This window comes from Lineus longissimus, chromosome 4 (genome assembly GCF_910592395.1).
Source record: "Lineus longissimus chromosome 4, tnLinLong1.2, whole genome shotgun sequence".
Lineage (NCBI taxonomy): Eukaryota > Metazoa > Nemertea > Pilidiophora > Heteronemertea > Lineidae > Lineus > Lineus longissimus.
The window spans coordinates 14,876,592-14,892,879 of NC_088311.1; positions in this window are offsets into that span (position 1 = coordinate 14,876,592).

Below are 16,288 nucleotides of genomic sequence, written 5' to 3' on the forward strand. Positions count from 1 at the left end.
TCAATAGATTCAAGCAACAATGATTAATCACTGTATCAGCTGTCGTGTAGGCCTACAGCATTTATTAGAATACGCTGGGACTGTCAAGATGTGCGAACTTCAAGGGTTCATTTCTCTGCTAGTTTTTAACGGATATTTGCAATGATGTATCCTTGGAAAGCTATTGACGTGTACTTTCTGTTGGAATACAGTAAGTCATGATTACATTAACCCATTGAACTCTAGTATTCCCTCACCATTTCACTGACCATTTCATTGCAACGCTTCACTGGGAATCTCATGAATGATAGAAAGTGTATATTGTGGTGGATTGGTTCTTTGGGGGTTGTAGGCTAATTTGGGGCAAAAGACCTGTAAGGGCTTTTGGTCAAAATAGCTTCAAAATACCTATATTCCTACCACCACAATATACACTTTCTTGACTGTAGGGCCTAATGGCGGTATAGTATGGTGAATGTGAGCGTCCATTGGTACATGCCCTACATGGTATTGGTTTGCCTCGGGTCTGCCCTCCTGTTGCATTGGTGGTGGGCCTGGGTTGATTTCCACCGAGCAGCAAATTGCAAGGAGCATGAATAAACAAAGCCTTACGGCTAGACTTAGACTACACTTGATTCCGTGAACTTCTAATGACACACTCCTCCATGCACGTGGCATAGTGTATGTACCTATGCGTTCCCGATATGCTGTAATATCAATTCCCATTTTATCCTCTTTCTCTGGGGTGCACTTCTTCTAAGGAGCCTATACTGCTTGGGTGGGTGTTTACTTACTTAATAATCACTGACATAATGTCACTTCTATCAGAAAAACTCCAAAAAATTGGGAATTTGTTGGAGGGGTTGTATGTGGTGTCCTCCTCACGCCGCCATGCCATCTCAATAAAATGATGCCATGCCTTTTCTCTATTGACACACGCTTTGTTTTTTTTACACAATATACAAGTTCGTTTTGGAATCGCATAATTGCGTACTATAATATTTTAATACATAGCATCCTTAAATACCAAGTAAAAGTTAGTGTCATTCGCGTAATATGCAGACCGACAACTTTGCAAAATGAACCACTGCCTCAGGGCTATTTCGATTTTAATAATTTGCATTGTGTCTCGTTCAATAACTGTAACACGTGAGTCATCGGCCATTTCAACACATGTCACCACCCCTGGCACCACGATGACACCCTCGCAACTGTCTAATTCAGGGTTGTACGATGTAAATGCAAACTCATGGGATTTTCTCACATAACTTGGCGGACACCTTTGCAATAAAGATTTTCCATTTTCTGCTGTTCCCAGCCTTCATCTCGAGATAGACCGTGAATGTCAGGATATTTTGCAAAATATTCTATGCATTCAACAGCTGTCCGAACCGTTGTTCTTTGCATTTTAAAAATCTCAAGCATCTCAAACGGTCCATATTTCCGTTTTACAGGTATGGTGCGATTTAGACAGAAAAGCGTACTGTTAATCATTACATTGCCAAGAGACACCATTTTTACATTTTCATTCTGATCCATCAAATCATCATAGACTTTCTGGCCTACAAATATACACACTTGACACGGATTCTTTGCCACGTACGGTAAACTGCTCATGCAGCACAAAATTAAGCGATGCTTTGACGGGTACAGGTAGACCATTCATGATGACTGCCTGACATTGAATGACACCACAACACACACACACATGAGGTTTTTTTCAACTGCTTGAATACCGCGTTGGACCCCAGGCGTTATTAAACGTTCAAATAAGATGATATGTTGGCCATTATTTCCATTAGATTGTACCAATTGTCCACCGTTAGACCTATACCAATATACTGAGGTCTCTGATCTATGAATTTTCGAATATCTACCACCTGTTTATTATGAGCGAGGCAAACATGAAGAAATATATCACTGCCTAAGTGTATGCCCTTTGTACAGTTTGGTAAGGGACCACCCACGACATCTTTGTACGACACCGTTTCATTTATGCTAGACAGCGGTACAAGGTCGTCAACCTGATTTTTTGTATTCGACGTGTAAGCTATAATGAACACCAAAAACAAAACACATTCCAGCGCGAACCTTCCCAATACAATAGAAGGCCACATTGACGCTTTACAACGTTGTTCCATTGGGTTCATCATTGTTGACACATGCATAAACGGAGCGTGTGCGTGCTTGACCTGTCTAATACGGCGTCATCATCATAAATGCACTGCCTTCCTAATTAACACCTCATTATATCATGCAATGGCTTTTTTACTAACACCCCTCTACCTATTCACGCACACACTCACACATGCATACAAATACTCTAGTTTCTTCTCAATAACACCCCTTCTAGATATTCAAGCTTGCATTCTACGTACCGCCCCCGAAATAGGTACACAAAGCTCATTCACTGTGGATGACCAATCGCTAGGCCTCACTATTGCGGCGTTCAAACTACTCGAGTGTTCCAGACCGTGTCTGGCGATTGGGTTTATGCAATCGGTGTTATTCAATCGGTCCATGTTCACTTCATACAGGGTAACCCGAAAAAATACCCACGCGTTCCTTTCATAAAGTATGCATGATGATAAAACATCGCTGGTCGACATTTTCTCTACATTCGAGCGTGGTGTTTGGATCAAGAATGTCCTTGCCTGTTGATTACTATTCGCAAGCAATAAAAATAACCCGCTGCAAAGAGATGACAAATACCTGGCGGAATTTTTTTGGGACAGGGCAATGCATTTTTTATAAAACAGTGTGTCACGTGCCCTGTCGTGTCGGTTGCGTCTGCCCCAGGCCTTTATAAGCGACTGGTTAGCAGCTGACCATTCTCAAAGACGTACCGAAGTGAAAATGGACGATGAACATGCATTGCTGAAGAGAAGACGTAGATACTCGGTATCAAAGAAAATACGGTACCTGTCTGACCTCGAGGAAGCTATACTGAACAGGACCGTGACCAGCATGACAGAATTTGCGACCCTCCACAGAATTCCAGTACAGACGATGAAGCGATGGAACTTGGCGGAACTGCAACGGCAAGCACGCGAGGGGCGTGGCAGTGATCGAACGGTCCACGAAAAAGACGTTGGGCGCTGGCCAGTGGTAGAGGAAAGATTGCACCAGTGGTTTGGGCAACTACGCGACAGAAAGTTACCAGTCTCTGTCAAAGACATTCAGGAAAAGGCCCTGACATCATTCGAGACTTGGTGGAATGAGCTTCCAGAAGAACAGAGACAAGACCTCATCGAGAGTAGACCCCAACACCATGACTTCCATGCATCTGCTGGATGGTTTGAATGTTTTATGGCCAGAAAGAGAATCTCCCTGCGAAAGGTCAACAAAAACAGCACAGCCATACCCGCAGATGCTGCAAATCGTATCCAAGTATTCCGTGACAACGTGATGGAGACTATCGAGCAGTTTGACCTTGCTATGCGCTTCCTGTTCAACATGGACCAAACGTTTTCACTTTTTGAGTTTCGTCCGATGTACACAGCCAACAACACAGGAGCCAATTCGGTAAATGTGCGCACGCCAAGATCTAATACCAAATTGGGCTGTACGGTAATCCTCACCATCACTGCCACGGGAGGAAAACTCCCAGCACACGTTACATTTCCCCGGAGAGGTTTCGTTAGACAACTCGCTGCGCTACAGGAAGGGAAATTGCCAGACAACGTCTGTCACTCTCCTAACAAGACGGGATTCCTAAAAAATCGGTTTTTCAGCTCCAAAAGAAACGGTGGCCGCGCCTAAAAGATCGGTAATTTTTCGCTCCTAACGAAACGGTGCCGCTCCAAAAGAAACGGCGAGCATGCGCATATTCAATTGATGACGTCATTCGGAATCAAGATAGATTGCAAAGCACGTGTTTACTTTCCGCGAATGTTTAATGTTTAAAGTTATGATTCGATATTTCTATTTTGGCCTTACTTTAGGCCTAATTTTGAATGCGCCTTTATTGGTCAACAGTTCCGAGGTAAGTAAAAGACTGTGATAGGCTAGAAGACGAGACTTTTATGCATCGCACAAGTAAAGAATCTGCTGGGGTATCTACCCATTTCGCCTTAACCTTATTCGCCTTATCCAATTTTGCCTTCTCCCATTTAGCCTTCTCCTAACTTGCCTTTTCTCAATTCGCCTTCTACGATTTCGCCATCGTCTTATCTCGCCTTTGTTCCAATTGGCCTTCTTCCTAACTCGCCTTCCTCTCATCTTGCCTCATCCTAGTTTGCCTTTTCTTATTTTGCCTTTGTCCTATTCTGCCTTGGTTCCATCCTGCTTTATCTCATCTTACCTTTTCTTGATTGACCTTTGTGTCAATTCGCCTTCTTCCCATTTTGCCTTCTCCCGTTTCGCCATATCTCACCTCGCCTTTTATCAATCCGCCTTCGTTAAGCAAAGGGTCTATTATTCGCAGGGGGGGGGGGGGGCAGTGTTTTGAGTAGTTTAATGATTCTGTTCAAAAAAACTTTGGAACTTGTATTATCTCATGCTAAGTTATAGAATTGCTGTGAATGAAGAACATCAAACGTACCAAAACCATCTAAAGGGAACACTGCGTGGGACGTTCTTGAGAGCTAACTCGTTCTGTGAGAAGGCCTCATAATTCCCCAATGATCAAAGGAATACATCTTCCAGATTGCTGGATTTGAGTAGGCCTATTGACCATAGTCCATAATAAAGAACTTCAGAAGCACTCACACTTTGAAAGATCAATAAAATACTTAGCACCCCCATCCCTCCTATATTGTACCAGGTCACAAGTCTTACTCATCAAAGAATGCCAAAACACTATGCCAAAATATTTCCATGAAAGACTTGGAAAACTCTAAGATTTGACAAACATGGGTAAAGATAATAAGTTGGTTTTGGAGATACATGTAAGCTTACATGTAGATGGTTCAGAAGTTATGAAGATTTGAAAATATTGGTAATTAAGCAACAGCCTTGGGTAGGGTACCAAAACATAATTCGTGGAAACACTCTTATATGAAGACTGGCCCCACAAACATGGGTAAAAGAGACAAAAGTCTTTTGTAATATGGTATGTAATGTAATATGACTATAATGGCTGAGAAGTTATCTACACTTGTAATTTTGGCAATGTCCACCGGGTTTTGGTTAGGGGTACCCCCGAATGGACCCTAGAAGCCCTTCAACACTGTTGAAGACACTTTCATATGAAAGATTGACTCAACAAACATGGGTAAAGACACCAAGTTTGTTGCAAAGTAGGAAGAAGGCGAAATGGGAAGAAGGCGAAATGATACAAAGGCGGGGCGGCTAAAGGCGAGATAGGATGAAGGCGAATTTGGACAAAGGTAAATTAGGACAAGGTGAAATAGGAGAAGGCAGATTAAGACAATGGCAAACAGAGACGAAGGCAAGAATGGATAAGGCAACTTGTGATAAGGCAAGATAAAACAGAGGCAAAATAGCATAAGGCGAAAAATGAAAAGGCGAAAAAAGACAAAGGCGAGATAGAATAAGGCGGATTGGGAAGAGGCAAAATTGGAAAAGGCGAAATAGGAGAAGGCGAAATGTATATTTTTTAAAGGCAAAATGGGAAAAGGCGAAAAAAGACAAGGCGAAATGGGCATGAACCTCTGCTGGTCATCTCTTGCCCAAGGCACCTGTAATGTAGCCTTATATACAGTTACATTGTGTACAAGCAGTACTAACAGAGGATTTGGCTATGTAATTACATATATGGGCTCCATTGCATGATAGTGTATGTTGTAGGCTTAAGTTGCTGCATCTCTTGAGCCGCTCTTGAGTTTTACCAGGTATTACTTCTCAGGCATATATAGGGCCGTTTAGACGCTTCCCAAGAAAACTGCATTCGGATCCGATCGGATCGAACCCATTCCAGAACGAATGGGGTCTCATTAAAATGTACCCGTTTAGACATCCTGACAATATAAAGCCATTTCAATGAAACAGGCGTACTTCAAAAAGGTACCCCGGGTCTTCTGGTTTATGAAGTCATTCCTTAGGCCTATCTTATTGAATAAAATTGTATGTTGATGCAGCATTTCAAAGGTTTTGTCTTCTGATACTTTGTCTTTTTTTCAGGATGAAAAAGATGAAAGATGTCGTGGCTCAAGCGTTATACTTGATGATATATATGACTTACTGATGGCTCTATTGAAGAATGAAAAAAAAGTGAAATGGTCTGACACTTTAAATTCTAAAGTTAGTCTCTCTGCTTACAGACGCTTTAAGTCAGGAAAGAATTTGTGTCGTCTTCATCATAATCCAATGACTGGCAAGGAGGAATGGCTGTTGCTGGAGTCCAGTACGGGTCTTATTGTACCAAGGGAATCGCAAGTTCGTGACATTGTTGATAGATTCTATAATGATAATAAAGGTGGCGGAGCAAAAACCTTGTCCAAGAAAATTGGTTGTTTGTATGCTGGACTGGGAGAGAAGCTTAGGCCTACCCGCCAACATTTAAGCTCGCTTGGACACCAGTATGAGAGAAATCCCTCTTTCAAAAATGAAGCTCCTCTTCGGTCGATCCAATCGCATCAGCCGATGGAAAGGTGTCAAATAGACCTTGTTGAATTTTCTAAGATCCCTGTGACAATCGATGATAAAACATTTAAGTACGTTATGTCGGTAATTGACATTTTTTCCCGCTTTATTTGGATTCGTCCAATTCAATCAAAATCTGCGGACAATGTGGCCAACGAACTTTTCCCCATCTTTATGGAATACGGTGCGCCCAGAATTTTTCAGAGTGACCGGGGTGGTGAATTCAAAAATGTTGTTACCACCCTCTGCAAGCTGTTGAACGTGAAAATCATTCACAGCAGTGCGTACAATCCTCAATCACAAGGAAAGGTAGGTCACGTTTTTCAAGAAGGAACCAACAAATCATTTCAGTTCAGTTTCAGCGGGACTTGATGTACGCTTGGAGTAATAACCTTGACTACTCCAAGCTGTACGCTAACCATCATTCATTCAAAATACATACGTATATATATGTTGCCTTTATTTTGTTTCTCAAATTTTTGCATGTCAACCAGATCTGCTTGCCATTGTTGATCGATGTACGATACCATTGTCTTCCTGAAGGTGAATTTCTTAATGGCCGGTTTGTGTAGTTGGTGAGTTGGTAGTGTTTCTAGAAATTCTTCCACTTCTTTTTGTTTAATAAGTTTTCCTGAGCGGGACTTTGTCCCTAACAACGAAGTTGTGCTCTGCTCTCGTGACGAAGTCATATCTTCCTTGACCTGTTTCCAGATTTTACTCAAAGAACTGTAAGCCACGGGACTCTCGGGGTTGTAGTACAAATCCCTTAGATACTGCTGTGTGTCATCCTTTACATTCATTTAAATGAGTGAAGTATGTATTTACGAGCCACACAATATGTTAATTTCTGGTGTTACCAATTGTGGTAAGACATATTTTGCCCTTGACCTCTTAGAAAAGGAGTATCGGCACAAGTTCCAGAACATAGACATTTTCTGTCCAACATATTTCAACAATAAGACATATGAAAGGAAATGGATTTACCAAGACAAGAACGTCTACATAGTTAATCCCGAAGCTGTGGCCAGTAATTTGGACCTTGTGCTTCAGTTTGCTACTCTGACCTTTGCTGGTTCTAACACATTATTCCTCATTGATGACTGTGCTAATTTGAGAGACACAAAAAAGAAGGTGTCCGAGTTATGTAATCTTGCCTTTTCCGGCAGGCACTACAATCTCACTGTTTGGTTACTAGTTCAGAAGTACAATTCAGTTGTTAAGGACTACAGAGAGAACATAACAATTTTAGTATTATTTTTTAATAAGGATGAATCAGCCATGAAAGATGCCTTAGAAGAAAACAGTGTTATTCCTAAGCAGAAAAGACAGTACTACATAGAAGAACTTAAGATGAAAAAAGGATCAAAACTGATCATTAGACTACAACATCCATTTGGATTTACTCTTTCACATCAAAAATCTTAGTCCCGCTTCTCATCGAGCTATGCTCTCAGGACTGTGTCCGATCAGTTGTCTTAGTCTTTCTAACCCTAGTAAAATAATAAATTATTAACCCTAAACCACTAAGTCCTAGGATAATCCATAGGTACTCGTATTTCTTCATTTCATCACTAGGTTGGTAGTAATCACTTAATTGTGGTCGCTGAGGTAGTACAATAGTTCTTTCTGGATGTAAATGATTGTAAAACGTAAGTGCTGAATCATTATTGTTAAAATCAATAGAAGCGTCTCTTTCTCTCTTTAATTCAAGATTAACAAAGTCAATGGTACTTTTCCTATGCTCATCCCATTCTGTGGAGGCCTTCTGTAATTGCTCCTGAGCCAAATCATGTCTTTTCACTTCAGTCTCATAACCGTTTTTGTCTAGTTTTTTAAAAAGGTAACCGGATCCAGTGAATGCTAATCCATTGATTATTGCAGATCCAAATAACATGCCAATGCCAGCCATTTAATTTCAACGAATTTTAATTTCAATGATGTGTCGCTGAGAGCATAGCTCGAGTTAATACCAATTGGTACTGTACATTATGACCATTAAGATCGATGATGTCACCTTTTTCATCAGTTAAGCGAATATTCAGCTTATTGAATCTTGGTTTACAGGGAATTGCTATTGGTTTCTCAAATGTGTATGCTATTAAATCCCCAAAATTAGCTTCCTTTATTGGTCTTGTGGTTAGCACATCAGATGCTTCACCATTACTTAATACACTATAAGATTCGATTATGTCACAGTGAAAAACAAAATGGTTAATTGGTCTAAAATTGATGGGTTTCTCGCTTACAACATCATCCTTACTTTTATTGTCTAAAGGGTAAGGCCATTCTGATTTCATGCCAAATAATTCATTACTTTTACCAAGAAAATAGATCTGATAATGCGCCTCATTTTTTCTCTTTAGGAAGTGTAAGATGGCCTTACCTGTTGGTTCTTCAAGGTCAAATCTGACAGCACCTCTACTCATACTATTTTCTTTCAACTTATCCGCAAATACTTTTGAAAAGCTCTGTAGGTCATAGAGACCATCTGGTAGCGTAATCTCTGCCACATCAAACCCCTTAACTTTGATTCGGTTATTCTCCCTGGCTGCACTTATGTTGTAGAATGTACAAGGTATTACTGCAAAAGTTAAAGTGATGCTACATGCATCCTGAATTTCAGTCTTGAGATTGACTGTTAAATCACTTGAACTCTGATCTGGATAGTCACTTGAATCTATGTTCATTACAGTAACCATTTACTTAAGCAAATTTTCGTTTTCAAATTTAGCTTTTATCAAATAAGTAAATTATTCTTACTTCATAATATTTCTGGGTAGGATTCCTTGATCGTAAAGGTACTCTAATGTTCCATTACTAATAGCTACAGTTCCTCCCAGTTTAAGAATTTCCTCTAGGTTGGCCTGACTTGGGGGACCAATATTGATTCTCAAGAACCTTTTCAGTAACATAGAGTAACCAATTGTTGTTGATGCCAACAGTAAACTTTGATACAGTGTATTTATGATATCTTTCTTTCCTGGTGTATCCATTTAATTACTTAGAAAATCACTAGTAAAACTCATTTATCTAGTATTCAGTGCTGGAGCGAACTTTTGTTCTTGCAACACCTCAGTGTTGGATCGAACTTTGTTCTTGCAGCACCTCAGTGCTGGAGTGAAGCAATCTGAGAATTCTGGATGTTTACCTGGGCGTCAGAAACCACGAATATGTGCATTTTGTATGGTCCCTTTCCAGATTTCTTTGTAATAGATAATTGAATACCATCTTTTGTGTTCTGGAGCTTCTTTCCTGATCCGTGTAGACGATTATCTTCAGAAGTTCTCAGGTCCAACCATAAACCATAGTGATTAGAATCACCATAGTATTTCTCCATGGTCATGTTACAGTCATGAGTTTTCTTCAAATCTTCAGACATAAAATGTTTCTTGATCTCCTCCCATTGATCCATCATTCTCATTCCTTCTGGGAACACCTGATTGGCAACACCCTCTATTGTGATCTGCACTTTACTTATGTTAGGGTTTTCAAACTTCTCTGAATCTCTAGCTCCATCTACATAGTCAGACACAAATAGTAACAATAATCCTTTAATAGACATTCTTGGAAAGTTGATGTTCTCATTAATTAGTGTTTCATTAGCAGTAACATTGACTGTCTTAAAATGGTCTACCCAATCATAAAATATTGAGAATCCAGAATTGTACTTGTTACTCAATTGACTAGCAATCATCTTATTAGTAACCGTGTCGTATTCAAAACAAATATTTTCAAGTTTGTAGCCCATGCTAGCTGTGGTTGTGGTGACTATGATTTCCTCCTTTGGTGCTAAAGTTATTTCAATAATCACATCTTCTTGAATTGGAAACTTGTAAAATGGAGCATGATGATGGAATAGTTCAAAATCTAATGGTATTTTGTACTTCTTGTCAAACACTTTCTTTAAAGTCTTTTCATTAGCTGTTTCTCCAGTGACATCAGCTTCAGCGACTCCTGATCTTAATTCTCTAAGATTTTTTGACTAAATACCCTGAAAAACTCTATCATTTCTTTCTTCTTCTGTAAACCACAGATCTTTAAATGTAGAATAATGACTGTATTCATCAAGGTCAAATATCTGCTCTGTTCCCCACTTAACCACCATCTTTGAAATCAGGTTTCTACCAAGATTATTTACAACACTATTTTTAGAATCACCAGAAATGGTTACATCAGCAGACAGATAAAGAGATTTAGGTACAAAGAATGTATTCTCTCGCAATGCCGGTATTCTAACATACAGTGTTTCTTTGGGGTTAGCAGATGATGGGTTATAAGTAATGATATGATGCTGCCTCTCAGCTTTCAAACCAAGTGGAATCTTATGTGCCCTTTCGGTATTTAATAAATATCCTGTTGCCATTTTCTATTTATTTACTAGTAAAATTATGTTACATTTTCCAGGCAAAATTAAGACCTCTAAAAACCACTTGGTTCCACAGTAAATAGAAATACTACAGGTGGCGCCACATGGTGTCAAACTGGTACATCATTCCCCTTACTACACAGATAAACCACCGCATCTAATCCCTTTAAGCAGAATTACATATATCTTTGACTACCGGTAGTTCAAAAATTCCCGCCCATGACGTCATCACCTAGCTCATGAAGAACTGAACAACACACAACACACTTCTTTACTAGAGGACTGTTTTATTCTAGACTAAAAGATTTTGAAATATATCCTCATGTCATCCTATCAATTTACATGAAATATATTTTCAAATGTTGGTTTAAAGAGAGTTATCCGCAAAGATAATCAGTAGGGTCCACTCCTGAATGTAATTGGCATTCCCATCACGGCTGTGGTCTGTCAAAATCAGTGTCACCAGGGCACACCAGGGTACATGTGAATGGACACAGTCGTCGTCAACTGGGGACTACCAGTGGTTGTCTGCAAGATGAATGAAGATTTCAGTTACGCACAATCTCACCAGATGGAGGAAGTGTGACGTTAACATCATGTCTCCATGGAATCAATAACAGCATTGTGCAAGAATAATACCAGGAGGCTTACATCTGTGGTTACGGTTGTACAATTGCGGAGCATACATGAATCTACAAATAAAAGATTGGAAAAAGCACTAACCTGTGTTAAAAGTCTTCCTTCATGATTTCTGATTTCCTCAAATCGATCTCTTTCTCAATCGATTGAAGTTCCTGATGGTCTTTGAGAATTTCAAAGGAGAGTTTTTCCATACATTCTTTTTTCTTTTTAATCTTGTCTAGCAATCGATTTCTGTCCTTCCTGAGATCCCTCAAAATGTCGTTTGAGTTGCCTGGAAGCTTTCGAATCGAAAGTAAACTTTCATAAAAGTGTGCCAATGTTTGTGATCTATCGGTCACGGGCAGAACTTGCGAATTGGACGTTTCCATTGGTGATTGTTGCTGCATTTGCGGCTGAACATGTTGTTGAAACTGTTGTTGCTGCATTTGCGGCTGAAACTGTTGTTGCTGGGATGTGCCAGGATTTGAAAAATTGGATCCTTCCATTATTAGAGACTTATGATGTGTCACACAGCGCTTAAATCTGGTGAAAGATATTTCATCAGAATAACATTTGCCTTTAAACCATAGTGATATTCAGTTGTACAATGGCCATATCAGATGTTGCAGTCATTAATTATTTTTGCTTGTCAAAGACATGAAAAGGCCTATTGTGTCTTAATGCGTTTATCCGACAGAATTTTCGAAAAATATTTTCAGCGCTGAAAATTATTTTTGCGTCGTTAAAATAATTTCTCGAAATTCTGTCGGATAAACGCATTAACGAACAATAGACCTTTGTAATACTTTGGGACGTGAGTATTGTTTGATAACATATGTTACCATGTACATGCAGACTCTGTCAACAATATTTTCAATAGATTCAAGCAACAATGATTAATCACTGTATCAGCTGTCGTGTAGGCCTACAGCATTTATTAGAATACGCTGGGACTGTCAAGATGTGCGAACTTCAAGGGTTCATTTCTCTGCTAGTTTTTAACGGATATTTGCAATGATGTATCCTTGGAAAGCTATTGACGTGTACTTTCTGTTGGAATACAGTAAGTCATGATTACATTAACCCATTGAACTCTAGTATTCCCTCACCATTTCACTGACCATTTCATTGCAACGCTTCACTGGGAATCTCATGAATGATAGAAAGTGTATATTGTGGTGGATTGGTTCTTTGGGGGTTGTAGGCTAATTTGGGGCAAAAGACCTGTAAGGGCTTTTGGTCAAAATAGCTTCAAAATACCTATATTCCTACCACCACAATATACACTTTCTTGACTGTAGGGCCTAATGGCGGTATAGTATGGTGAATGTGAGCGTCCATTGGTACATGCCCTACATGGTATTGGTTTGCCTCGGGTCTGCCCTCCTGTTGCATTGGTGGTGGGCCTGGGTTGATTTCCACCGAGCAGCAAATTGCAAGGAGCATGAATAAACAAAGCCTTACGGCTAGACTTAGACTACACTTGATTCCGTGAACTTCTAATGACACACTCCTCCATGCACGTGGCATAGTGTATGTACCTATGCGTTCCCGATATGCTGTAATATCAATTCCCATTTTATCCTCTTTCTCTGGGGTGCACTTCTTCTAAGGAGCCTATACTGCTTGGGTGGGTGTTTACTTACTTAATAATCACTGACATAATGTCACTTCTATCAGAAAAACTCCAAAAAATTGGGAATTTGTTGGAGGGGTTGTATGTGGTGTCCTCCTCACGCCGCCATGCCATCTCAATAAAATGATGCCATGCCTTTTCTCTATTGACACACGCTTTGTTTTTTTTACACAATATACAAGTTCGTTTTGGAATCGCATAATTGCGTACTATAATATTTTAATACATAGCATCCTTAAATACCAAGTAAAAGTTAGTGTCATTCGCGTAATATGCAGACCGACAACTTTGCAAAATGAACCACTGCCTCAGGGCTATTTCGATTTTAATAATTTGCATTGTGTCTCGTTCAATAACTGTAACACGTGAGTCATCGGCCATTTCAACACATGTCACCACCCCTGGCACCACGATGACACCCTCGCAACTGTCTAATTCAGGGTTGTACGATGTAAATGCAAACTCATGGGATTTTCTCACATAACTTGGCGGACACCTTTGCAATAAAGATTTTCCATTTTCTGCTGTTCCCAGCCTTCATCTCGAGATAGACCGTGAATGTCAGGATATTTTGCAAAATATTCTATGCATTCAACAGCTGTCCGAACCGTTGTTCTTTGCATTTTAAAAATCTCAAGCATCTCAAACGGTCCATATTTCCGTTTTACAGGTATGGTGCGATTTAGACAGAAAAGCGTACTGTTAATCATTACATTGCCAAGAGACACCATTTTTACATTTTCATTCTGATCCATCAAATCATCATAGACTTTCTGGCCTACAAATATACACACTTGACACGGATTCTTTGCCACGTACGGTAAACTGCTCATGCAGCACAAAATTAAGCGATGCTTTGACGGGTACAGGTAGACCATTCATGATGACTGCCTGACATTGAATGACACCACAACACACACACACATGAGGTTTTTTTCAACTGCTTGAATACCGCGTTGGACCCCAGGCGTTATTAAACGTTCAAATAAGATGATATGTTGGCCATTATTTCCATTAGATTGTACCAATTGTCCACCGTTAGACCTATACCAATATACTGAGGTCTCTGATCTATGAATTTTCGAATATCTACCACCTGTTTATTATGAGCGAGGCAAACATGAAGAAATATATCACTGCCTAAGTGTATGCCCTTTGTACAGTTTGGTAAGGGACCACCCACGACATCTTTGTACGACACCGTTTCATTTATGCTAGACAGCGGTACAAGGTCGTCAACCTGATTTTTTGTATTCGACGTGTAAGCTATAATGAACACCAAAAACAAAACACATTCCAGCGCGAACCTTCCCAATACAATAGAAGGCCACATTGACGCTTTACAACGTTGTTCCATTGGGTTCATCATTGTTGACACATGCATAAACGGAGCGTGTGCGTGCTTGACCTGTCTAATACGGCGTCATCATCATAAATGCACTGCCTTCCTAATTAACACCTCATTATATCATGCAATGGCTTTTTTACTAACACCCCTCTACCTATTCACGCACACACTCACACATGCATACAAATACTCTAGTTTCTTCTCAATAACACCCCTTCTAGATATTCAAGCTTGCATTCTACGTACCGCCCCCGAAATAGGTACACAAAGCTCATTCACTGTGGATGACCAATCGCTAGGCCTCACTATTGCGGCGTTCAAACTACTCGAGTGTTCCAGACCGTGTCTGGCGATTGGGTTTATGCAATCGGTGTTATTCAATCGGTCCATGTTCACTTCATACAGGGTAACCCGAAAAAATACCCACGCGTTCCTTTCATAAAGTATGCATGATGATAAAACATCGCTGGTCGACATTTTCTCTACATTCGAGCGTGGTGTTTGGATCAAGAATGTCCTTGCCTGTTGATTACTATTCGCAAGCAATAAAAATAACCCGCTGCAAAGAGATGACAAATACCTGGCGGAATTTTTTTGGGACAGGGCAATGCATTTTTTATAAAACAGTGTGTCACGTGCCCTGTCGTGTCGGTTGCGTCTGCCCCAGGCCTTTATAAGCGACTGGTTAGCAGCTGACCATTCTCAAAGACGTACCGAAGTGAAAATGGACGATGAACATGCATTGCTGAAGAGAAGACGTAGATACTCGGTATCAAAGAAAATACGGTACCTGTCTGACCTCGAGGAAGCTATACTGAACAGGACCGTGACCAGCATGACAGAATTTGCGACCCTCCACAGAATTCCAGTACAGACGATGAAGCGATGGAACTTGGCGGAACTGCAACGGCAAGCACGCGAGGGGCGTGGCAGTGATCGAACGGTCCACGAAAAAGACGTTGGGCGCTGGCCAGTGGTAGAGGAAAGATTGCACCAGTGGTTTGGGCAACTACGCGACAGAAAGTTACCAGTCTCTGTCAAAGACATTCAGGAAAAGGCCCTGACATCATTCGAGACTTGGTGGAATGAGCTTCCAGAAGAACAGAGACAAGACCTCATCGAGAGTAGACCCCAACACCATGACTTCCATGCATCTGCTGGATGGTTTGAATGTTTTATGGCCAGAAAGAGAATCTCCCTGCGAAAGGTCAACAAAAACAGCACAGCCATACCCGCAGATGCTGCAAATCGTATCCAAGTATTCCGTGACAACGTGATGGAGACTATCGAGCAGTTTGACCTTGCTATGCGCTTCCTGTTCAACATGGACCAAACGTTTTCACTTTTTGAGTTTCGTCCGATGTACACAGCCAACAACACAGGAGCCAATTCGGTAAATGTGCGCACGCCAAGATCTAATACCAAATTGGGCTGTACGGTAATCCTCACCATCACTGCCACGGGAGGAAAACTCCCAGCACACGTTACATTTCCCCGGAGAGGTTTCGTTAGACAACTCGCTGCGCTACAGGAAGGGAAATTGCCAGACAACGTCTGTCACTCTCCTAACAAGACGGGATTCCTAAAAAATCGGTTTTTCAGCTCCAAAAGAAACGGTGGCCGCGCCTAAAAGATCGGTAATTTTTCGCTCCTAACGAAACGGTGCCGCTCCAAAAGAAACGGCGAGCATGCGCATATTCAATTGATGACGTCATTCGGAATCAAGATAGATTGCAAAGCACGTGTTTACTTTCCGCGAATGTTTAATGTTTAAAGTTATGATTCGATATTT